At 31.5% G+C, this 27,294-nt stretch overlaps 1 protein-coding gene across 3 annotated transcripts in view; it reads right to left on the reverse strand.

The window, feature by feature from the left end:
• Positions 1 to 718: 718 nt before the first annotated feature.
• Positions 719 to 27,294, reverse strand: part of LOC147802079 (ATP-dependent RNA helicase DDX19A-like) — a 201,113-nt gene continuing 174,537 nt past the window's right edge. For all 3 annotated transcript variants that reach the window (XM_087153149.1, XM_087153148.1, XM_087153147.1), the window contains 2 exons: positions 15,785 to 15,836; positions 719 to 756 (listed from right to left, as the gene is read on the reverse strand). The gene's annotated coding sequence lies outside the window, so the exon portion shown is untranslated. The remainder of the gene's footprint in view (positions 757 to 15,784; positions 15,837 to 27,294) is intronic.

The following is a 27,294-nucleotide window of genomic DNA, read 5'->3' on the forward strand; positions in this document are numbered from 1 at the left end:
TAAACGAAGCTCGTGTGAAGCTTTGTGTGAAAAATCTTTCAATTCGCTTAAAAAGTTCAAGCTATGATGAAATACGAAAAAAGTAAAGTTAATATTAAGGGGTCCATATTCAGGACCACTCTCCTGTTTTAACCACTAAAATCTTATTTCTCAGATTGCGGCTACCTACTATTCGAATCCGCCAAGAAAATGATATGTCTATTCAGAGAAAGTACGCTTTTGTGTCTGATTTCGTAACTTAAAATATAGTTTGCACAAATTAATAAACACATATAACCCCTTCGAAGCATTCAGATTGAGCCCTAGAACGTGAAGATCCAATCATTAGATCAAAAATTATTTATGTTAATCCGTTAATATATATATATATATATATATATATATATATATATATATATATATATATATATATATATATATATATATATATATATATATATATATATATATATATATATATATATATATATATATATATATATATATATATATATATATATATATTTGTGTACTGCAAATCAAAATTCTTGTTTACACAACAGAAGTTTCCATTTGTGTTGCATTTTTGAACGAAAAAAAATCCAGCAAATGAAACAGGTAGCAACAGGTATTAAAAAATTTACATTTTTGGACAAAACACGTGGAAGATTTCAAAATTGAAAAGACAAGAGTTTGAAAAGACAAGACATTGAAAAGACAAGACATAATGTTACCTGTATTTTGTTGTACTAGCTCAATTGACATTATAACTCTTTCCTGCAAGAAAAACAGTTGCTTTAGCAAACCATAGTTCAAAAAAAAAAAGAAAGAAAAAAACAGCAGTATAAATAGTACAATCAAAAAGGCAGGACATGTAATGACTCCTTCCAGGGTTGAGAAAAATTTAGACCAGACGTAACCCCCTATGTGTTTTTCAAATTCCGATACTTTGATTAAGACATTATATAAGATATTATAAAACACATACTCCATATTTATCAAATTACACTCTCACTGCGTAAAATTTTAATCAAAAAACCATATAGTTTTTCATTTGCTTTTATAACCCTTTTATTGACAATTTTTTTTCTTTCGGTTTTTCATACTTCAAATATCACATTTAAGTAATCGCTTTTCTTTCATTGTACCAACTTCATCGCAGAATTCATTACAATTTCAAATTTAATTTGGCAACTAATTTTTTTCAGAAATGGTTAAGTTTTAATTCAGAAATTTTGATGTGATGATGATGATGTGACGCTTCGAAATTGAGTGCTGACCATATTCTGACGTGCTAAAAACACGAAAGGAATCTAAGAAAGAATCTTTAAAGAATGTTAAAGAATCTTTTGACCATTTTCACATGGTAATAAAACTTAAATATTTCAAACTTATTACGACACTCAGGGACATACTTAAGGTCTTCAACGACTCCGGGCGAAACGTTGAGGCATTTTATCATGGTTAATAAATATCAGATTTCGTTTAACAAGGTATAAATTAAGCGTAAGAATTTTTTATTCCAATTATTTTTTTTTACTTTTTAAAACTGTTTTCGTATTTAATGGTCAAAAATCTGACAAAATGCATAAATAGTTTTTAATATTATTTAACTAAAATTCGTAACTGAAATAATAATAAAAAAAGTTTATTATTTATTCTCTACAAACTAATTACTGAATAAATAAGCTTACTTAGCCAGTTATTTTTTTTCCAAATAAAACTCAAAACATTAAACTGGATGCATAGCCTGATTTTCCACCAAAAAACAAGCACCTTCTAAGTTCTTTTTAAGCACACAAAGAACATTTTTTATGACTTTCCAAAAAAAGAAAATCATAGTTAGGATCTGTGCAGTAATATTTTTTCCCTATCGTTTTAAGTTCTTAATTTATAAACATAAAATTAATAAAATTCAAAAACATTTTCAAAGACTTTACATAATCATAATAAAATAACTAGTTTCTGATAAATATTGCAGAGAAAATTGTGAAAATCATGCAGTTTTTGTAATTTAGAACGACAATCGACACAGCAAAGGAAAACAAAAATCTTTATAAAAGATAGAAAATTAAGCACTTATCACAAATCCTGAATAAAAAAAGCACCTTTAAGGGCTTTTACAATACTCAAATCAAAAATAAGCACCTTTAAGCACTTTTTAAAAACGCTACTCCCCCTGTTAAAGAATGACAAAGACACAGAACCAACTTGTCGAATGAAAAGTTAATGAATTTAGATGAGAAAACATTTTTAAATACAAATTATTCTTTTAGAACACGTGTTTATTCTTTATTTACAAGCAATGATAGTCTAACTAAGCATTCCATAAATTTTATAATTAATTAATTATTTTAAATAAATGTATATAAAATGAAATGGACATAAATGAAATATATTTATTGCTAATGAAGCGGCAAATTAGTTTTCACACTGCAATGAGTGCTTTAAAATATGAAATGAATAATGAAAATTTATAATTTAAAAGTTACATTCTTATCCACTTTTAAGCTTTTAAGCAAAACAGAAAAAATTTTGTTTTTTTAATTTATTAACTTATTCCTTTGGGGTGCTCGGCACTATCTCCAGTTTAAGCCTGTAATAATGTTTATTCTTTTCTTAAAGTTACAGTCCCAGGAAAGCACTGTAGTGTTTTAATAATTACATGTCTTGCACGAGTTTGTATGCAATAATTATATATTTAAACTTACATGTGATGAGTTTTTATTCCGGAAATCTTTATATACACCGATTGATACACGGCCGTAAACAAGTGCAAACTAGAGTGCCTTCAGTGAAGGCACTCTAGTTTGCACTTGTTTATTTGTTCACCTGTTTACTTGTTTATTTTGTTCACTGAAGGCACTCTAGTGCAAACCGGTTTCAGTCGTGTTATCGCTTGCGTCAGTTGCGGTTGTGTTTCTGTGACTTTATGTGCTGTACTTATAGGATTTACAGTTTTGTAATACGCAGTTATTTGCTTATTTTGTGCAGTGTTTATATAATAAATCGAAAAACTTCAATCACGTGTAAAGAAAAAAAAAGTCCGAGATAGCCTGTAGGTAGGGCACTGGGCCCACGTCCAAGAGTTCGTGGGTTCGATCCCGACCGGCCGAACATTCCTTGTGCTGTAAATGGCGACCGATGCACGTTAAATCTGTGGAGTCGCAAAGTCCTCCATGTTCCCATAACAAATAAATACCTCTGGGGGTTCTGATCCAGGAGTTTCCTTGTCTTCTGGATTGGGTACAAAATGACAAGGCTACGGAGTTAAATGTTAGCAATGGTTAACCCAAAATTGGGTCTGCTGTTCAACGACGGATATAAAATAAAATAAAGTCACTCGTGGAAAAAAAAAGGCGATGTAAAAAAGCTAAAGTAAAGGCCCTCGTGAATGCTAAAATATTTTCAAGCCTCGAAATATCACGAAGATTGAAGGTTTCTGAAGTTAGCGAACGACGCATAGAAAAGAAAATTGAGTCAGGAGGCCAATTGAGGCCGAAAAGAAAGAAAAGATGCGGCAGAATCTTATAGTGCGTCGAATAGTTTAGCTAAAGACTGTATACTAATATTTTGAATAAATTGTTCTGATAGAATTTAAGCTTTTATATTCTCTTCAGTGGCTCGCTTAAAGCAATCTTTTTGGAAAAATTATTCGAATTATTAGATTGTATAATACGTGGCGACGATTCAAGTTGGTTTTAATGGTCTTTCGTTTTGTTTAAATATGCAATTTGTTCCCCTTAATAACTAGGTTTCTCGTTGTTAGTATTAATTGTAATAGAAATTTATTTCTAAAATTAAAATGCGTGTCAAAATTGCGTTAGCACATGAATTAGTTTAATTTGCTTAAACTTTTTATTATTTTAAGTTGAACATGACAAATGAAATTGTGCAGAATCTTTCTGAATCTCTATTTGCATGTATACTTTTTAAACTACCACTAACATGGAAGAATAATATCAAACTTTGGTTTGTTAAGGAATTTTGATTTATCAGGAATTACTAACGACTAAACGAACTATAGCAATATTATAGCAGCTATAGACACAGACTTAAACGGCAGATATTTTGTTTCATCTTCCAGCTGCTAACAAATATAATACTCTTATAGGAAGTCTTATTGCGGAATTTATAGACTCTGAAAATAAACAAATTCTCAAACTTCTTTCTGCATTATAATTATCGGACGAAAAGCCGTCACAAATGCAAACGCTGAATGGTACGGTGCGAAAAAAAAACGGATCATCCTGAATAATATTTGATGTAAAAATCGATTTTCACGATTGTGATTTGTAATTGCGACAATATCTTTCTCGTGTTGTTGCTACCCAGTCTCGATCACACGCAACGTGACGCTGCACACACTGATAAAAGCAACCGAGGAGTGATTAAACACACTACCATGATATTAAAACATCTCTCATAAGCAGCGCTCAAAATATGGTTATCTTAATACAGCGCTCCCGGCCTCTCATAAAAACAGCAATGAATCATACAGCGATATCCATTGATAGAATTCTATCCAAAATGACATTCTGGTGTAAGAGTAATGAAGCACTACGATTATTCAATACCAATTTACTAGTATAAAACACCGTTCATCAACCTTCTTCGGTCCGGTCTAAGTTTGACAATTTTACCAGGGCCCACTAAAGGAGGGAGTAGCTACAGTTCGTTCACCAGGAATTGGCACTTGGCTCCACCGATTCTGACGAAGAGTTTATTCCGGCGCAGGCATAAGAGGAGAAAAGTCTCCGCGCTTGGAATTGAGACAACCCTTAATGCATGCCAAACGTAAAGGGTGAATTCTTTTTCAGTCACTTACTTCGCTTCATCATCTATAATTCTACCTTTCGTTACTCTAATGAAATATATTACAGCAAAATGTCTCAAAAAGGACAAACTATAGACTCAAAAGAGAGAAATATCATGAAATTTATGAAATATTTAATGTTAATAAAATGCACGTAAAGATTGCTAAAGAAATATTTTTGTCATCCGATTGCCAAATAGCAAGCTTGGTCAGGATTGTTCACTTCCTTCTCCCAAAGATAGAGAAATAGTATCGTCGGATACCACGTGATGAAGGCGGTAACAACTGCCAATTCCTGGTGAATGATCTATTATCCGGATATAATATCTAATATCTAATTAGAATATCTAATAAGTTTTAGTTCATAAAACAGTTAGCTCCTAGCATTACAATCTTATGAAACTTTCTTTTTCCTCTCGAAAAGATAAATTATAAAAACACAATTGTTTCATAATCAGCATTCATATAAAATAAATGAAACAGTCTTGCTCTAGCGCCTTCTTAAAAGATTGTAAAAATTTCCATTATTCGGAATTATTTTGCGTAAGCAAAGTAGTTCTATCAATTATAATATATTAATAATAAGAATATTTAATACATAATATAATACATTTTTTTAATCATGCGTTTTAATATTTACTTGCAATAGTTTTTATTCGCATTTTGCATTGATTAATTAATCTTTTTTAAAAATAAGTTGTGACATTTTGTTCGATACTAAACATTTAAAATGAATTGATTCATTTGGTGGTAAGCAAATATTTGCAACAATTCAATATTTGTATTTATACTTTGCATGTAATCTTCGCATTGGGCAACAAATTGATTTATTTAATAAATTAGAGTTAAATTATGCACGCATGGTTTTATTTTTAGTCCCAGAATTTTGTACTTATTTTTCATTTTAAAAATTAAACGTAAATTTTTATCATTGCATATTGAAAATTTAAACATTTTTGTTACATTAAATACATAATCTCAGGAAACTAAAGCGGCAAAATATTACTCGATTAAAAACTTTGTTCGCTTCGAAAAATATTCAAACAAGAAATAACAGTATACATGTTTCAAACACTCAAAAACAGGCGCCCATTTTCAAAACTTGCCAGATGTGAATCGGAAGAAACAAAAGGGATTTGAATTATAAAACGAAGAGCTGCTTATGAAAAATGGAATGAATAGCAGGAAGATACAAAAGTTAAAAAAACCACAGAAGCCAAAAGAGAGAAAAAAAAAAAGATACCCTGACCATTTTTCCACCCCTGTTTCTCATAAGCGTATAGCCGTCTTTCTGCCACCTCATATTAATTTTATTCACCATAATTGTCATAACATTTCTGCATTCCATATTTCCGTTTTGCACACATTTAACATTTACAACCTTCTAACTTTACTTAACCTCCGAACTTACCATCTTCCGCTCGTTTGATGTTGACAGTGGATTTAATCGCTTCTATAGTGGGTTCATCTTGGCTAAACTAACTAGACTCAAACTTCTTCAAATCCTTACAGAGATCTTTCTTTAAGAACTTAACAGTTTTTTCCCCGTTCGTTATAAAATTAGGCCTTTTAACAAAAACCAAATTTAGATCTCTTACAGATTCTATTAGCTTTAATGATCACTGTGGTATTTACTACATTCATTGTCAGTGAGAGATTTGCTATATCGGATAAACTAGACGCGCTTTAAAATTTAGACTTAAAGAAACATAATTGCCTGCTATCAAAACATCATCCATTGCAGCAAACTGTTGGAATTATGGGCATAAATTCAATTTCGACGATGTCGAAATTATTTCCATCACTGCCACATAAGCTCATCTTGGAATCTTATTTTATTCAAATAAATGCTTATTCCCCTCTCAACGATATCAGATCCTCACCACTTCTCCATAACGAGTGGAAATGCATTTTACCTTGATTTGTCTCTCACGATCACTGTGGTTTCTCTTGTTCTGTGGATCTTTTATCTCTCTCGAGTACTGTAGTTTTTTTCTAGCTCTGTTTCTCACTTTTATTTTTTCCATTTTTTGTGGACAGCTTTTTGCTTTATTTTAAACTTACGTTTCTTATCATTCACGTTCGGCTTGTCTTGAAAACGGGCGCCTGCTTTGAGCGCTTGAAACATGCCGACTGTTATTTCCCATTAATATGTTTTTTGAAGCGAACGAAATTTTTAATCTTGTAAAATCTTTGTTATAATTCAAAAATGGAAAGTTCACATTACTTTTAACTATATAATAATGCATAAAAAAAGTTTGATAAATAATTAGCCGAAAATACGTCTTCACTCAATTTATTTTATAACAAATGAGCATCTTCAAATTATATTAGTAGGGGTGCACAATCTTTTTGAACGAAGGGCCACATGGACAGCAGATTAACCAACGAAGAGCTGCAAGCCAAAGTACTTAGACAAACATGTTTAGTAATTGTAAGTAGTGATTACTATATAAACATCATTGTTCAAGGCACTAAATTATTTTTATCAGTTAACCTTGTAATAATACGTTGGTATAAAATTAAATATTTTTAAACGTTTAAAATAAAAATAAAAACTTTGAAATTGATTACTTAGAAAATAAAATACAATCAGAATAAACTTATCAGGAAAAAAATTCAGATTAAATTAAAATAATTAAAAACAATGGGAATATTCATGTTTGTTTTAATCACATTATATAATACTTAAGTCCACTTAATCATAAATTTTAACATAAAAAATTTGTTCAGTGAATTAAATTTAAAAAAAATTCATATTCTAGTTATCAACATTAATGAAAATTAAATACTTTGATTTAAAGAAAGTTCTTAGCGTTAAAAATTATTAAAATTGAAACCCTTGCAGCTTAAAATAAGATTCAACATTTATTAAGGAATATACTTAAACTTTGAAAGATTTATTTTTGGCTGAGAAAGGGGCAAAGGGCTGAGAAAGGAAAGAAAGAAAACATTACCTTGAATATGACAAATTCATTTATACAGAAGCTGTTGTGGTCAGTATTAATTTTAGGGCATATAACTTAATTAGTTTGGGAATTTGTCCCATATGGAGCTCTTCCTTTCCAGATTTTTAAATTGCGAGAATACGAATCGAGATATGTGATTTTCAAATTGCGCGAAGACTCACAACATGTATAGCGATAGTGTAAACATGAATAGCGATATGTGGTTTTTAAATCACGTGAATATAAATCGTGGTGTGTGGTTTTTGAATTGCGAGAAGAGTAATAACGTATGATTTTTTAAACGCTAAAATATGAATCGCGATTTGTGATTTTAAATCTCAAGAATACGAATCGCGATAGATGATTTTTAATGTTAGTATGAAATCTCGTTAATGTTAATATGAAATACAATTTTCAGACCACGAGAATACGAATTACGATGTGTGACTTTTAAATTGCGACTGTCAAAAAATAAACGTGCGAAAAAATACTTATATTTGCGTTGATATCGACACAGAGCAAGTGAGTGATTAATTTAATGCGCGATTCAAAACTCGCATGCCGTGAAAATATAGTGATAAAGATATGAGGATGTTTTGAACCGTGGGGAAAGGCGTAGGTTCCCATCGTAAATAAAAAGGGATTTTAATAGTTATAACTACCGAAAAAAACTATTAAAATCCCTTTATATTTACGATGAAATCGGCATAACTAGCGTCAAAAAGTAATGTATTTAAATGCCCGGGATTCGAGTAAAAAATATTAGGACGTTCGAAACCTTGTTGAAATGTGTAGCAATAATAATTGCCAAAATAACGATTCATAAATAATTTGATTTGCGATAAAATCGTCACAAATAAACCACTTCAAAAAATGGTTAGCTCAATGAGTGAATCGTTACTCGTAATTGACAATAATGTCGTGCTAAAAATATCGCGATTTTGAAAACTAGCAATAACTGCCGAAAAAATGATCAAAAGTCATTTAGATTTACGATGCTGTTTACTCAATTAAAGCGTCTCATAACTTTCAAGACGTTCGAACATATTTCGATTTCATAAAAAAAAAATATCGCGATTTCAGAAACTACGTGAAAATGGGTAGCAATAATTATCGAAAAGTCATTGAATTTTCGACGAAATCACCACACACGAAGAGGGTCAATAATAATGTCGAATTAAAATATTGGGATTTACAAAACTATGCGTAAATCCGTAGCATTAACCATTGAGAAACTACATTGGTTGAGATTTTGTGCATCAAAAATTTGATTGCGCAATATTATTTTATTTTAAATCCGTCGTAGAACATCCGACCCAGTTTTTTGGGTTTACGACTACTAATCTTCAACTCCTAATTTCGAACCAATCCAGAAGACAAGGAAACTCCTGGATCAGTACCCCCAGAGGTATGATTTGTTATGGGAACATGAAGGATTTTGTGACTCGACAGATTTAATGTGCATCAGTAACCATTGTAGGCTGGGATCGAACCCAAGAACTCTTTGAAATGGGCCCAGTGCCCTACCAACCAGGCTATCCCAGCCTGATTGCGCAATTTAAAATTACTGAACTTTTTTTTATTTATTTTTTAAAATTGCTAATTTTTAAAATTATGTTTAGGTTGCTGCCGCAGGCTATACATACGGCTGTACAGGTCGTATGCTGTGCCCCTCTACTTAAAACAATTAAAAATAAATTTTTTTAAATGATTTGGTCAGACATTTGCTCAATATATCCTTCAATGATGTTTAATTTTAAAGATCAAGTGCCATTGCCTGGATTACATTTGTCCGGTATACCATTACAATGCTCGTAAAGTAACTACATAGACCCGTTTGGGCAATACTTTCAAAATTAAAAAAACTTAAATATTTATAATTTCAACGTTCAATAAATATAAATTTATGAAGAGTTTTTAAGCAGCAATACATTGCCAAAAAAGTATTATGTTTCCCCAATTGTGACAATTTTCTTTTGAAATAAATTGAAAAGTATGCATTAAAGTTTGCTTGTGTGATTATTTAACAAATGAAGATTTCTTTTAACTGAATGAGACATTTCTTCTTATCCTACCACAAACACCACATTCAATTCTCCTATTTTAGGCAAAGCATAGAAATTCTATAAAATGTGGTGTTATTTTCATTGAACTATGCTTACATTACATTCATTAAGACACAAAAAAATTTCATGCATGAATTTTTTTTTAAGAAATAGAATGGGGCGTATAGGCACCCATTCACCAAAACAATGAACAAACCATTTAGCTGAATGCTTGTTTTTTATGAATTTTTTTTATTTTATTTACTGACTTGCAACTTTAATCCATCATAAAAACATAATGATAAATCTCAAATGGAATAATTATGCATTTTCAAAAAATTTCATTTGTCATTTAACGTTTTAAGTTAAAAGAAAACTTCAATAGCATAAAAAATTTTCTCAGCAGAAAGTGCTCACTCCAATTGAATTATTGTTAGTTTTTGGGTGTCTTAACAGCCTTTGACAATTGCAGAAAAATAAAATTAGTGAAAAAAATACCCCACAATGTTAATAAAAAAATATTTATTGAAATGGCGCGTATGCTCAACTTTGGCCGAAAATGGGTTAAAATGAAGTGAATCTAAAATTAGACCACACGAAATTTTAGATAAGAGTAAAAACAAAATTAAGACGATTAAAAGTGATAAAAAAATTGAAAAGCGAATTAAGGCAAATAAGAAGGACTGCGTTAGACTTTAGAATGAACTGGCCCTTAGTACTTAAAACTTTTTTACCAATAAAATAGGTCCCTATCAAATATAATATTAAACTTCCACTTTAAGATATACACGAAAAGTGAATAATTTATGATAAATATAAAAATACCGTTGTTTTTGAATCAGTAATAATTTCATAAGATATTGAAACTAAAATATCTAGATTAGTTGTAATATTAATGAAGGGATTCATATTAATCAAGGGATTCATATTAATCAGATTCATATTAATCAAATGCTTCATATTCATCAGATTCATATTAAGATAATTTTATTTTTGTCTGGGCAAATATGAATTCCAAAATGCCGTTTAAAAGCAAAAGTAGAATAATTTATATTTTTCTTTTCAGCACTAGTCACTTTATATTTTAGTTAACTAATCACTTATGCTTTCTTGGGCGCTTCCTGAGAACAGCTTTATTTAAATAAAGGATTTAAAACTTCTAACACTGGATTAAATGAATCAAAACTCCGACCCAAATCGGCTCAGATACGACCTATAATAACGAGAAATATATGAACAAAGTGCTTTATTATTATTATTATTTTTTATAATTATAATATACTTCCGATATTATTATGTTATAAAAGGATACGAATTCCACTTTTGTATGCATCAAAACTACTAAGTATTTAAATTATTAAATCAGAATACATATTAACTATTTTTTCGTTACATAAATTTACTTTAAAATAATTAGTATAACAATGAATTAGTATAGTTATGTGATCACTAGTGCACGCTAAATCTGTTGGGTGACAAAGTCCTCCATGTTCCGTTAACAAATTATGCCTTTGAGGATTGGAGATTGATCGTTCTCTAGTTCAGGTCAAAATTACGTCCTGTAGATGATTGATTGAATGGATGGATGTATGAATGGGTTCGCTCTATAAGTGGGTGTGACGTATGGGTGTGGCAGTTGTCGAATTCTTGGCCATAGATGCCGAAACTGGAGAACAAGATCACACCCCCAGTGCCACTGCTCCTAATAATTTCACAGGGGAACAATAAAAACTTAAGACTCATTAATACAGATTCACTTCTTAGCATAATTCGATAAATCACGATAATTTTTTGTAAGCATATTGCACATAAATATAAAACGAATTTATCCGTAAATAATTACATGTAAAGAATAATTTTAAGTATTTTTTATCATATTATTTAGCAGCAGTTTAAAAACGTTTGAATTGCAAGGTATACTGATTTTCACATAATTTTGAAGTATTTAATTTTAAATGTTAGAATACAAAATTTAAGAAATTTCAACGAAGCATTTTTAAAGATTGGATTTTGCAGAAACTATTCAACAGATTTTATTCCATTTTTTTTTCATTTGAAATTACTTTAAAATAAAGTAAATTTGTGAAATGATTTGCGTACTTTAAAACTCAAAATTTATTAATTATTTTAAAATAAATTTAGAAAAAAAATAACTTTTATAAAAACATTTATAAAAGCTTAAAATAGATTTCTCTTATTAATTTTAAGACAGAGTCACACAAAGAGACATAAGTATTTAAGAATCCAATTGAAAGATTATTTTCTGAAGTTAATAGGTAATATTTTTTTAGAAATATACGCATTGAGATAACTCCCGAAATTCATCATAGTCTAAATGTTTTTGAACAAATCATTATTTCTAAATTTTTCTACTTTAATGACTTTTGATTAAATTTCAGAAATTTCAGTTAAATAGTGGGAGCAATATAAAATACTTTTTTTTAAATACATAAATACATAGCTTTCTTATTACTGTAAAGCCATGAATGTGAAATGCAGAAACATCCAAAGTTAGCTGTTACATCCCCGAAATTCCTCTTAATCTAAAGGTTTTGGAACAATACTAGAGTTTTAAAAGTGGAAGTAGAACAATTTATGTCTTCCTTTTCAGCGCTAGTCAATTTATATTTTAGTTAACTAATCAATTATGCTTTCTTAGGCTCTTTCTGAGAACAGCTCCATCTAAATAAAGTTTTTCAAACTTCTAACACGGGATTAAATGAATAAAAATTGTGTAAGAAATCAGCTCAGATATGACTCATAATAACGTGAAAAATATGAACAAAGTGGTTTATTATTATTATTTTTTGGTTTATTATCATAATACTTCCGATATTATTCGATAAAAAAAGATACGAATTCTATTTTTTGTATGTATAAACATTACTAAGTATTAAAAATTTATTTATTAATTCAGAATATATATTCTATTTTTTTTATTTTCAAGTCATTAGTATAACAACGAATTTGTATAGTTATATGATGACCAGTGCACGTTAAATATGTAGTATCACAAAGTCCTTCCAGTTCCTATAACAAATTATGCCTCAAGGGTACTGGATTGGATATTGATCGTTCTGTGGTTCAGATCAAAATTACTGTATGTGAATGAATGAATGGATGTATGAATAGGTCCGCTCTATAAACGGGTGTGACGTATGGGTGTGGCGGAAGTTGAATTCGTGACCACAGATGACTCTTTCTCTCAATACTCGATCTAGGGCCTCCCTCGTCTTCTGGATTGGGTTCAAAATTACAAGACTAAGGAGTTGAACATTAGTAGTCGTAAGCTCATAAAATTTGGTCGGCTGTTCAACGACGGTTATAAATTAAAATCTAGTTATGTAGGAACGAAACGAAATTGAAATCGCTGCTTATATGATAAATATATTTCTATTTATGAGGTCAAGCGGGTTTCCTTTATTAGTTTAAAGTATGTCGATCTTTTGAAGTTAGTTTATTATTAGTCTTAGTGTCACTTGAATTTAATTCATAGTTGATTTTCAAATTCCATTAAATTTGTATTGTTTTAGATTAATTGCAAACTTATGCGTTATTAAAATAAATCATGTTTTGCTCTTAGTTGGTGTTTTCAATTTATGGTGCAAATATAGTTATTTAATTCATGTTATATATCATATAATAAATAAACTATTTTCTGTTAAATATTTCTTTTCTGCATTTCCAATATTAATTTAGAATTATCATTCAATAATTAAGTCTAAAATTAAGATTCCGTTATTCCTTATTAAATGGCCGGTATCAATTAAGAAAATGTCAGACATGCGCGCGTTAGAGTCAATTTAAGTTTAATGTTGCTAAAATACAAAATTGATTTCTTTTTATGTAAAAAACTGTGAATATTAAATGTTGCAAAATCTTGGATAGCCGTGGTGGTTGAGGGGATAGAGCGCTCACCCTCATATGAAGTGGCTGGTTGAATTCTGAACCCGGCTTGCACCGACAGCAGTGCTAACGTAAAAATATCCTTAGTGGTAGACGGATAATGGGTTCAAGGGATCTTGAAAGGCTTTCGTTTTTTTCCGCTCCATGTAGCGCAAATGCGGGTTAGTTTCATAGAGAAGTCTTTCACGAAGGCGAATTTCTCCCTATACTTGATCCAGGAGTTTCCTTGTCTTCTGGATGGGGTTCAATATTACAAGGCTACGGAGTTGAATATTAGTAGTTTAAACCCGAAATTGGGTAAACTTTTCAATGACGGTTATAAAAAAATTACAAATTTTGTAGAATATGCATAAAAAAATAACCATAAAGAAGTATTGCTTCTGGGTTTTTTTAAAAGCATTTTTTTAAAATTTGTATTAAATAATTTGTTTTGATACTTTTACTTCATTCAAGTTATTTTGGTATTGAACTAAATTGGTAAAATATTTTTGAAACGAGTGTGATATACTAATAGCCAATTTTACGGTGCATTTCGTATATTGATTGGTAAATGAAATATTTTCTATCAAATGTCAATTTATTTAAAGTTATTGGAATTGATTTACAATAAACATATAGTTGATAAATTCCGCTTAAACAATATTAGTAACAATCATGTAAGCATTAAAAATTATTCAACCGGAAAAAATCTTTCAAAAACCATGTTTCAAATTTGTTTCCATAATTTTAGAAATTTTACAAAATCAAATTCAATGATATATTCTTTGTGGATAAACCAGCGAATTTCAAAACAAAATTTGCAATTTTAACAATATTTAAATTTTGAAAAAGGAAAATTTAAAAATCATACTTTATTTTAATTCTACAAGACGTAGTATTTTTTTTTAAGTCACTCTTTAAATTCTTTAAACTATCTATGATATAAACACAGATAAAAAATTGCTATTCTATTTTTATATTTATTAAAAAAAAAAAATTTCGCGTGAATTTTATTTCGCAAAATGCAATTTGCTAACATATTTTAGCTAATAATAGCATCGAATTTATAAATACAACTTTCTTTTTCTGTTTACTGCCCGAATAGATTCAATATTATACATAAGAAAAGTTTATTATAAATCAATAAGTATTCATTTCTTGGCAGTTTTTTAGTGGGAAAGGTTTCAAAAAATAAAAAAAAAATATCTCTGCAAAAATAAATAAATAAAGGGTTAATAATTATTTGCATCTCCAGTAAAAAACTTAAAATTCTGTTGTTGTTTCTAATGCCACCTGACAATACCAGCAAGCCTGCTTGGTGAAACTAAGCGAATTTAAGGCAAAAGTGCGTTTCTTGTGATTCAGTGGCGCCATCTATGGCCAAAAATACTAATTCAGTCACGCGTACGTCGCATTTCTTTTACACGGCGGACACATTCATATATCCAATTATTCATTCACAGATCGTGATTTTAACCTGAAACTGAGAACGATCAATCTTTAATTCAGTACCCCAGAGATATGATTTGTTTTGTGAACATAGATGACTGTGTGACCCGGCAGGTTTAACGTGCACCATTCACCATTTATTACACGTGGAGTCTTCGGTCAGCGATGATCGAACTTATGATCACTTGGACATGGGTCCATCACCATAACAAGCAGGCTATCCTGGCAGTACTTAATATTCTATACCTTAAATACTTCCATTTCCCATTTGGAATCAATCCTTTATGTGAAGAAAATTTAAAAAAAAATTCTTATGCATGTATAGATATTTCTTATGTATGAACCAGTTTACTTATAGTGCAAAACAACGTAACAAAATTGTAATTTTTGAATAAAAAATATTAATTCTCAAACCAAGTGTCCTTCTGTGTTTGCATTATATCAAAAAGGTAACACAGTTTTGTCAAAAACAGGAATAGAATAAAAGACCTCTGTAAACAGCATCACTTTACCGTAAGACAAGTTTTGGTTTGGCATAATCCGTTTATCAATTGAAAATTAGATAGCGATATTAAAAAAGCAACAGATATTAGAAAATTTAAATTTTTGGACAAAACACTTAAAGATTTCAAAATTGATAAGAATGAGAATTTTAATCTTACCTGTATTTAGTTGTACTACGTTATACAGCTCATATCACATCATAGCTCTTTCCTATAAGAAAAATTGTTGCTGTAGTAAAACCATAGTTAAAAAATAACAGCAGTCTAAATAGTACAATTAAAAATTCAGGGTATGCTACTACTCCCTATGGGGGTTGGAAAAGATTGGGTTCCGTCTCCAGACATAGCTCCCTCATGTTTTTCAAATTCCAATACCAAGATATTATAACGAGCATACTATGAATTTAAATTATAACTTTACAAGCTCAATGAGTGACAATTTAATGGAAAAACCACATCGTTTTTCTGCTGCTTTTATAATCTTTTTATAGATAATATTCTCCCATTCGGGTTTTCATACTCAAAATATCATATTTAGGTAATCGCTTTTATCAGTGTGCCAAATTCATCGTGAAATCCATTACTGTTTGAAATTTATTTTGTCAGCTAGTTTTTTTCAGCCAGGATTAAGTTTCGACATTTTGATGTGATGTTAGTACCAGTTGCCTCTTCTCACATCACGTTACGTAAATCTATATCGTTTAAATAATTTTCAGACCATTTTTGCATGGTATTTAAAACTCAAATATTTTCAATATATTACGACATTCTGAAACGTACTAAAACATTTTAGCGGCTCTGAGAGAAACATTGAGACATTTTATCATGGTTAATAAAAATCAGAATTTGTTTAACAAAGTATAAATTAAACAGAAGTCTTTTTTTAATTCCAATTATATTTTTTCATTTTTTTTTATAAAGGTTTTCACATTTAGCGATCAGAGAACGCTGACAAAATCTAAAAATAACTTTCAATATTATTTAACAATGGTACTGCAACTAAAACTCTTAATAGTATTACCAATAAAAAAATTTATTATTTATTCACTGCAAACTAATTACGGAATATATAAGTTCAATCATTTATTTTTTTTTAATCAAATTCAAAGCAATAATGAATGGCAAAGACAGAGAACCAACTTGTCGAATGAAAAGTATATTAATTTAGAAGAGAAAACATTTTTAAATAAAAACTCTTCTTGGTAGAACAAGTCTTTATTCCTTATTTACAAGTAGATAACTACACATTTAATAAATTTTAAAATTACTTTTATTTAAATAAATATAGATAAAATTAAATGGGCATAAAATAATGAAATATATTTCTTGCCGAAGAAATATATTTAGTGCTAATTAAACATCAAATTATTTTATACACTGCATTGAGTACTTTATGAAAATTATATATGATATGAATAATGAAAATTTATAATTTAAAAGTTACATTAGCTACTTTTAAGCTCAGAAGAAAATATTGCTTCTTTATTTATTTACTTATTCCTTTGATGTACTCGCCACTCTCACCAGTTTTAACTAGTTTCTCACTAATATTTTCATTCCCGCAAGCTTGGCGAGAAAAAGTTTCATTTTATTTTATAACCATCGTTGAACAGCTGACCCAATTTTGGGTTTACGACAACTAATGTTCAACTCTGTAGCCCTGCAATTTCGAACCTAATCCAGAAGACAAGGGAAAATTTGTACTTTTCGACGGAACTAATCCACATTTACGTTACATGGAGAGGAAGACCACGAGAACCTTCTACTGTCAGCCTGGCGGCAAGGGGACTCTAACTCATGATCCATCAGCCCTGTGGCCGGTGCAAGCCGGATACGGAATTCGTATTGCCCAGCCGTGGCTGGGATTCGAACCCGGTTCACCTTACGTTTTATCCCCAGAGCCATTGCGGCTCATCAATAAAGATTTTTAGGAAAAAGGTAACCCCGGATAAACATCCTCAGTCTAAGGGAAGTTAATAACTGGCACTTACCTTCGTCGCATAACGAACGCAAAATGTTTAAGTTTGTTAAAAATGTTTATTCCTCTGATAAAGTTACACTATTATTTTGAATAAATTGTTCTGAGAAAGTTTAACCTTTTATATTCTCTCCAGTGGTGATCGCGCTCATCGCAGCACGCTAAAAGCAACCTTCTTGGAAAAATAATTAGATTATACTACGTGAGTTATTGGATTGTATACTACGTGGCGACGATTCAAGTTTGTTTTTAAGGTCATTCGTTTGGTTTAATTATGCAATTTGTTCCCCTTAGAAATTCTTTTTTCATTGTTAGTATTAATTTTAATATAAATTTAATTCTAAAATAAAAATACGTGTCAAAATTGCGTTAATTCGTTTAATTTGTTTAAACTTGTCATTAAAGTTGAACATGGCAAACGAAATTGAGCAGAATCTTACTGAATCTCTATTTGCAAGTATGCTTTTTAAACTACCACTAAACATGGAAGAATAATATCACACTTTGGTTCACAGACTCTGAAAATAAACAAATTCGCAAACTTCCTTCTGCATTGCAGTTAGGGGACGACAAAAACCGTCACAAATGCAAACGCTTGCAGGCACAGAACGCCAATAAATAAAAAATAAAAAACGGACAACCCTGAATAATTTTTGATAATAATGTAATAATTGATTTTAATCGTTATGTAATAATTGATCTTCACATTCTAGAACTCAATCTTGATGATTCGAGGGGGTGACTTCAAGCATGCTAATTAATAAGTGCAGACGATATTTTAAGTTACGAAATCGGACACAAATACGTACTTTCTCTGAAAAAACATACTTTTTTCCCGACGGAATTGAATTTCTGATCTCCGAAATATAGGAGGCCCATAGCTTCGACAGGAGAACACTCCAAGGTATGGACCAATTAATGTTAATTTTACTTGTTGCGGATTTCACTATACGTACGGAAACGAATTTCATAATTGTATTCAAAGAAAATTTCAGTTAGCTTAAAAAGTTTTCGAGATATAGCGAAATACGCTAAAAGTAAAAGGACCATTAAGGGGTTCAAACTTTGGAGCGCTTCTCTGACCAAATTATTGGGACCATATGACAAAAATTGCGTCTATATTTTGGGGGTCAGAAATCTGAATCCGTCTTTAACAAGGTATGTTTATTCATTGAAAGTACGTTTTTTGTATCTGATTTCGTAACTAAAAATGTCGTCTGCACTTACTAAATACCATTTTTGATGTCACCTCATCGAACCATGAAGATTGAGTGCTAGAACGTGAAAATCCGATCATTAGATCAAAAGTTATTCAGGGTGGTCCTTTTTTTGTGCACTGTACATCTTTAAATGAACATTTTTTGAAAACCTTACAGCTACAACGTTTGCCAGCAGAAATACCAACAAATCTTTCCGTTAGCTAAGCGCCACTCGAAAATTTAGCTCAACTAGCTGATAAAATAGCCAAATTTAGAACGGATCGCCTACTAAATGTTTGTGTGATAAATAAATCCACTAGTTCAAATCTGAAAATCCACGAAAAGATTTTTCAACATCGAACCTGGTATATCAACACTTCGTATTGATGATAACGATAACAGGTAACACCTGGTATCGATGTAATAACACTTCGTCAGCAAATAACAGCACTTAGCCAGCAATTTGAAAGATTTTCTCGTGAGAGATCGCGCAATCGATCTCGAACAAGATATAATAATTTTCTTAGAGACAGATCCAGCTATAGGAAAAAGAAGGAACGTCTAAATTCAGTTTTTATCATTCGAAATTTTGTCAAAAAGCTAGGTTAAAAGCTAGGTTTCTCGTGTTCTTACAACAATAGCCAGAAGAACTAAAAACGGTTGTCGCTGGGACGGCGACAAGTGATCTAAATGCCGAATGATGTTCGTGTCGTTTAGTTGTATTTCATAAAAAGACGAATTGAAATTTTTTAGTGGATTCAGGTTTGGACGTGAGTAACTTGCCCGCCTCGAAAATGATTAGAAATTTGTAACCATTAGAATTTTTTAAAGCTAATAATTCAAAAATGTTGACCTACGGAAGTAAGTTATTGAACAGCATTAATCGTTCTTCGTAATTCAGAATTACGAAAGGACTGTAAATAAAAAAAATTTAATTGCTCCGTTGCCTATTCCAATTATTTTCAGAGCACTTAGGGCTGTTGATTGACCAAAAATGGCGTAAATTAATTGTCCCTTTTCTTTATTTGGCATAACTACCGAAATGGATACTTTTTAAATAAAATAAATTTCAGGTGACGCATATTTTTTATTTTATAACCGGCGTTGAACAGCCGACCCCAATTTTTTTTTGGCTCACGACTACTCATGTCCTTGTCATTTTGAACCCAATCCAGAAGACAAGGGAACTACTGGATGATGTATTGGGAGAAATTTTGCCTTCGTGGCAGACTTATTTTGACGGAACTACCTCGTATTTGCGTTACAAGGAGAAGAAAACCACGAAAACCTGCCCTGGTAAGATGGATGGCAAGGGGACTCCATAATCCGTCTACCACTGAGGATATTTTACGTCAGCACTATGGTCGATCGTGCCGCGTGAGGAAATCGAATCAACCAGTTGTTGCGGGGATCTAACCTGGGTCACCTCGTTGAAAGGCGAGTGCTCTATTCCCTAAGCCACCATGGCTCAGGAGACACATATTAAATTTTCTGGGAATGAGTAAATTAACCTCAAAAATAAAGCAGGCGTATACTGCACATTACATCAATGCAACTGGTCCGCCTACACAGAGTAAACCTAGACGATTAAGTCCAAAAAATATAGGATGTTGTAAAACAAGAATTTCAGTTTATGCTAGAGCAGGGTATTCGCCAGCCCTTGGTGTCTCTATAGTCGTCTCTACTACTTAAAGCTTAGGAAATATTCAACCAGTTGGGGACTAAAGGAAATTAAACACAGCAACAACAAGATTCCCCAACAATAAGATTTCACCCACGCGTTTCATAACAAATATTTTTTTCAAAGATTGATATTGTCCGTGCTTATTTTCATATTCCAGTACACTCCAGACGACAAACAAAAAGTTGAGAACACTTTTTGGTTTTTCGAGTTTTGGTCGCAAACTTTTCAGAGGTTCATTAATAAATGCAAAATTTATTAAATTCTGCGTTTTTTGGAGATTTGCCTTATCGCTACGTTAACCTCGGTGAAATCTTTATTTTTTTAGTGAATCAGAGGAACAGCCAGGGTACGTAGCCAAATCTCTCAACAAAAAATAAGCACCTTTTAAGTAGGGGAGAGTGGGGTCAATTGTAACAGGGTACGATTGTAACAGAGCAAAAATTTCGAGTATCGGGTTCTAGACTTGGTTCCTAGGTGGCGCACAAGGTGTATTTAATAAATCTACATGTACACCCATGCTGGCAACCATTTTTATGTACTTTTGAAAGAGTTACATCACAAAAGATATTTTCACGCTACGCAAGTACTTTTTTTGGTATTAGAATATTATATTGTAACAAAGTAATTTTGCTTAAACAAATAAAAATTATTAACCGAATATGTAAGTGGACACCTTAATTAACATTTCAATAAAAAAAGATTAGTTTTGTTAATTAACTAGCAATGTTTTTAACAAATGAAGCTGAAATGGCATCTTGGGGACGATTTTAACAATAGGTTAAGGGACGATTGTAACAGCTGAAAATAAATAATCTTATGTTAACAAACCATTACTTAACTCTTTAAGAACCACCAATAGTTTCCTATATCATTTATATTATGCTGCGTGTGCATTATTTTATGTGTCACCTTTCACGGAATAAATTAAAATTTTTAACCCTTTAAAGTTAAAAGTTTGACCCTTTAGGTCTCTGCTCATTATTATTTTTACTCCTAAAATATCACTACTATTTTGATCAAGAAAAAAATATATCACAACTATGATAATATGTATAATTAACTATGTTTCAGTTGAATTTGTGAACTGTTACAATTGACCCCGCAAGTGGGGACAATTGTAACAAGTGCACGACTGTCAAAAATTGTTAATCTATACATAATAATAAACGCGGCTGTGTGTGTGTGTGTGTGTGTGTCTGTAATCACAATATATCGCCCCAGAAGCCTCGCCCGGGCGCGAAACTCGGCCCATATTTGTGTTTTGACATAATGAAGAAGTATTTTTTTTCTTTTTCAAAAATTTTGATTAGTTATTTAGTTATCAGTCATTTTGTAAGTCTATGCTTTTCGTCTGCTTTTTCGTCTTCAAAGAGCCATGTTCAAAAAACTATTAAAAAATGCATATACTTTTCCCCACTCTTATAAATGTATGCTAATGCGAACCTCACAATTGAAATATTAATTTTCGACAACTTAAAACAATAATATACGAAGGAATTAATAATTTAATTATAAAGTTCGCATTAGTTTACATTTATTAAAGTGGAGAAAAGTTTAACTTTTGTATTAAAAATGTGGCAACATATTCGATACGTAAATAGAACGCTTCGCTTTGATATATTTGTCGCTGTTCATAATTGTTATAATAAGTTTTTCTTCTTCTTTCCACGCTCTATTTTTTTTTTCTTAAGCGAAGACGATAATTTTTATAGCGATATTGTAGTACTTTGTACAACTAAAAATTCTTTTCACAACACTTTAAAAATATTTACTTTATTTTCATTATATATACAGAGAACAGTCGGCAAAGAATTCGATTAGGTTGAAAAACATTTCGCTAAAAAGGAACGAATTCCAAAAGAAAAAATAAACAACTTAAACAATAAAAATGCTGATGCCAGCCAATTTTTTGAAAGTTAACTTAGAAATAACAAACCAAACGATGTTAAATAACAAACCAAACGATGTTAACAAAATGACGTAGAAAGCGCAACTAGATCAAAATTATACAAGCACAACTAGATCAAATTATAATACCTGAGTGCTTGACGTAACAGATATAGAAATAGAATTTGATACCATAAAAAATTATATAGAAATAGAAATTGATACCATAAAAAATTTATTCGTTTTCGTGTTCTTTTCATGTATTTAGCATTTTAGTTTTTTTTTTCTTAAGCGTTGTAGCTATATAATTTCAAACATCCTCAAGAGCTATAACACATCTGCAGCAGAACTGGATATGAAGACAAAATTGCTGGACAGGAACACTTTAATTGTCCACTAATCTTCAGATTTCCTGCTATGTTTTAAAAAACTTTATTTGCGAAAACCTTCAGAGTGGCGGACAGCTGGCCGCCTTAGGTGGCTAGTAACTAATATAATAACATTTAAAATAAGGTATTTATTTTTTTTCTAGTAGAGGATAGTCTACTTTACTCGTCTGTCAATTAATACTAATAATATATTGGATTTTTGTTAGTTAAAAATAGTTAAGTAAAAAATGTTACAATTGACCCTACTCTCCCCTACTTATCAAGCACTCAAAAAATATTTTTAAGCACTCTATACTTTAAGAAAATGCAAAATAATTTTCAAAGACTTTACATGATGAAGATAAAATAACTAGTTTCTGACTCTTTTTCTTGATTATATTAGACACCATAAACAGATAAATAGATTTCGGTTCGATATCAGAAGGTGGAAAATGATGTCTGAAATGGTGAATATTTTGCAAAATGTTGCAGAAGAGTGCAATAATCTTACCGAACCCAGCTCAGTAGACGCACATGCGGATTCGCAAGCATTACATCAAACGTGTAAAATGATTGGCGCTTTCATACGCTATGGACCGACGGTACGTCACAAGAGATTGTGGCTGAATGATTTGCGAGAATGTTGAATAGAACAATGTGAAAAACACGGCTTTGCATAATACGCTGCAAAATCGACATGGTAAAGAAAAAATCTCATTTTCGAAAGGAAAAATGAAGCACTTTTTAAAAATATCCAATGAAAAAAGCACCTTTAAGGGCTTTTAAAAAACGAAAATAAGTACCTTTAACCACTTTTTTAAAAACGCTACGCAACTTGACAGCACAAAACGCATGTTCGAGCCGTATTTCAAATATTAAACGAATATGGTTTAACAGTGAACGTATCAAAATGTCCGTTTGGAGTGTCAGAAATTTCGCTTTTTGGATAATTAATAACTAACGATAGCAACAAACCACAACCTGATAAAATATACACTATTTTAAGTTACCCGCAGCCAAAAGCAATTAAGAATTGGGAAGATTTCTCTGATTTCTTAATTTTTTGTGTTCTACCTAAACTTATTTAAATGATTTTTTGGAAGGCTCTAAGAGCGGAATGATAATCGTGTGATTAACTGGTCAGAACAGGCCATGAGCGAATTTCAAAATTGCAAAACCCTTTCAGCAAACGCTACGCAGCTTGCGCATCCTAACCTCGATGCAAATTTAGAATTGTCGCGCGTATGCCTCGGATTTTGCAACGGAAAAATCTTTATTTCAAACAGAAAATTTACTTCTTCAACTGTTAGCATTTTTTGCACTAACTATACGAAACTGAAAAACGCTATAGCGCTTACGATAGGGAGTTGTAATCAAGCAATTCAGTTAAGTGCTCGAAATTTTGCTTTGCTCACAGAAAACAAACCACTCACCTATGCATTTAAGCAAAAGTGAGATAAATGTTCACCCTCGGCAAGCTCGTCAATTAGATTTTTTTATCTCGGTTTACAATTGATATAGGATACCCAAATGGTTCTGATAATATAACAGCAGATGCGTTATCAAAAATAGCTTCTATAAACAATACCAAATCCTATAGATTATAGCAAAATCGCAGAAGCTCAGGAAAATGATAAACAATTTAATCATTTAATCAATATTTCCCAAGATTTAGATTTTAAAAATGTAAATATGGCTGATACAAACGCTTTTTTTTATACTGCGACATTTCTACTTAAAATGTTAGACCTTTTATTCCAAGACAATTGCGTACACAAATATTTGATAGCATTCATTACTTATCACACTCCAGTACGAAAGCAATTAATAAACTGATTGTTAATGGATTTATTTAGCCTAACTTAAATAGAGATTGCAATATGAGGTCTAGTTACTGCATGCCATGTCAAAAATCATAAGGCATACTAAATCCCCTATTTTTTTTCTTTTCCAATAAAGTCCAACCGCTTTGACCTTATTCATCTTGATATCGTTGGCCCATTGCCACCATCCAAAGGATTTTCATACTGCTTAACGATGATCGACAGACTTACTAGAGGGGTGGTAGCTGTTCCGATTACAGAAGAGACGGTAACTTTATTTAAAAGCTGTATTGCTCGCTTTGGTAGGTAGGTACTTTATTTACCTCTCACTAGAGCTACACAATGAGCTATTGGCGACTGTCTGGAAAACTTCTCTGAGGGTGATCCGAAGACATTCCATCACAAATTTGATGGCTCTCCTGCTTGGCGGCCCGACGACCTGCTCTCGAACTAGAGCACTTAACGGTAGAACAGTTTAACGAGGACCGATACCGCACAGTCTCGGTCCCTACGCAGGCTGGTCAAACGGGTCACCCACCCGCTTACTGAACGCAGCGAGTGATGCTTGAGTTCGGTGTTCTACTGGGAAACGTATCTTTATGATCAGTCCACTGCGGGACTGCCCGGTTTAGGTCACCTTCAGTGATAACGATCGACCAGGGTCACCAGTTCGAGAGTAGACTCTTCAAAACTCTAGCACATCTCGTGGGCATCATCTGGGATCCTCACCTTACCATCCTCAAAGTAATGGAATGATAGAACAATGGCACATACCCTTGAAAGCTGCCCTAAAGGCCTACAATACAGACTGTGGGGAGAGTAGAAATCGACAATGCCAACCTATATTTATCAAAAGGTACCTCAAGATTGGATCGAGTTAGCAGGTCTTATATACTAATGAATTGATATTTGATAATCGCAATGATAGTTAAGCCATACTACTCCGCCACCAGACTTTTATCAGGGATACAATTCGAGGAACGGATACTACTAGGACTGTATTAAGTTTACCGGATTTTGAGCATTTGAGGTGAGAGTTGTATTAAGTTCATGGTAGTGTATGTGGTCTCTCCTGTGTTGCTATTAACAGTCTAGAGCAGGGGTTTCCAACTTGCATGAGACCGGGGGCCACAATTAAAAACAAAAATCAAATGGTGGGCAGCAACTTTATCAAAATTTTATGCAGGACTCTTTTACGTTTGAAGGAACATTAAATATTACTATCAGATTTTTACCAAGTTGCACAAAACAAAAGTATTGAATTACAAATTAAAATAAGAAGTAGATTTTTAAAAATATTTAATTGTTATTAATAATTATTTTTAAAAATATTAAATAAATCATAAAAATTCGGGCTATACTAACTTTAATGTGCACCTATGTATTAAACAATTTATGTGCAACAGATATCTAATTGTTAAGATATAAAACTTTAAAAAGGTTAGTATTAAAACTTACATAGTAGCACCCAAAATATTCAATGAGAAAATTGAGGTTTGTCTGCTGCAACCACCAGAGAATAGATATTTACATTTAAAATTTACAAATGTGTGCGTAAATATTTTCGTCCTAAATCAGTGGTTTCAAAAAGTTGAATAGGAGAATTTCTTCACGAAAATTTCTGATACACGCATGCTAAATTATATTCACAAAATACGAAAAAATAAATAAGTAAATAAAAAAAGAGCAACATACACAATTATTTTTGTATTTGAATAAATATTTTCTTGGATGCAAAACCTGAGAAATAAATTTTTTTTGCTCCGTTGATATCTTAAATTTCACAGAAACAAAGAAATTAGATTTTTATTAACGAGAAAAATATTTTAAACCCATATAGATTTCTTACGAAAATTGTCCGTAAAAAATGACAACTAATATATTTTAGTTCGAGGGCCACAAAAAAAGGCTTTGTAGGCCTGATGCGGCCCCCGGGCTGCCAGTTGGAAACCCCTGGTCTAGAGTACGCAGGATCACGTTGTGTGTAAATGAAACTGAGAAGCAACAGCGCGAGGAGGACGATGACTCAGTCACAAATAGAAAGTCAACTTTTTAATGTGTACCATACATCGAAGTAAGCTTGTTCATAGAACGTCAGCATGTCACGAATAAGGGAAAAGCAGAAATCGACCATGTCAACCTTCATCTATCAAAAGTACCTCAAGATTCAATCGAGTTAATATGTCTTACAGTGAATTGATGCTTAATAAACGTAGTTATAGTTATGCCACAAGAACATTGATCAGCCTTCTTACCGGCTATTCTCTTAGGCTTTCGGGCTGTACAGTCCGCAAAAAAAAAACGAATCACCCTGAATAACTTTTGTTCTAATGATCGGATTTTCACGAACTAAGTGTCAATCCTAATGGTTCCTGGGGGTGACCTCAAATATGCTAATTAATTAGTGCTAACTATTAATTAAGTTACGAAATCAGACACAAAAACGTACTTTCTCTGAATAAACATGCATTTTTTTTTACATATTTGGATTTCTTATTTTCAAAATATAGGGGGTAGCCGCAATCTGGGAAATGTGGTCCCCATAGTTTGGTCAGGAGAGCGATTCAAAGTTCGTACCCCTTAATGTTGATTTCGCTTTTTGCGTTTTCAGTCATATTTTCAAAACTAATGAAGCAATTCCAAAAAAATTCCACCCACTCATAAAACTCATTTACCCAAAGCTAATTTCATGCAAAAAATTATTTTTAATAATTATTTATTATTTTTTAT

This window comes from Parasteatoda tepidariorum, chromosome 10 (genome assembly GCF_982258835.1).
Source record: "Parasteatoda tepidariorum strain Cologne lab strain chromosome 10, Ptep-v5.0, whole genome shotgun sequence".
Lineage (NCBI taxonomy): Eukaryota > Metazoa > Arthropoda > Arachnida > Araneae > Theridiidae > Parasteatoda > Parasteatoda tepidariorum.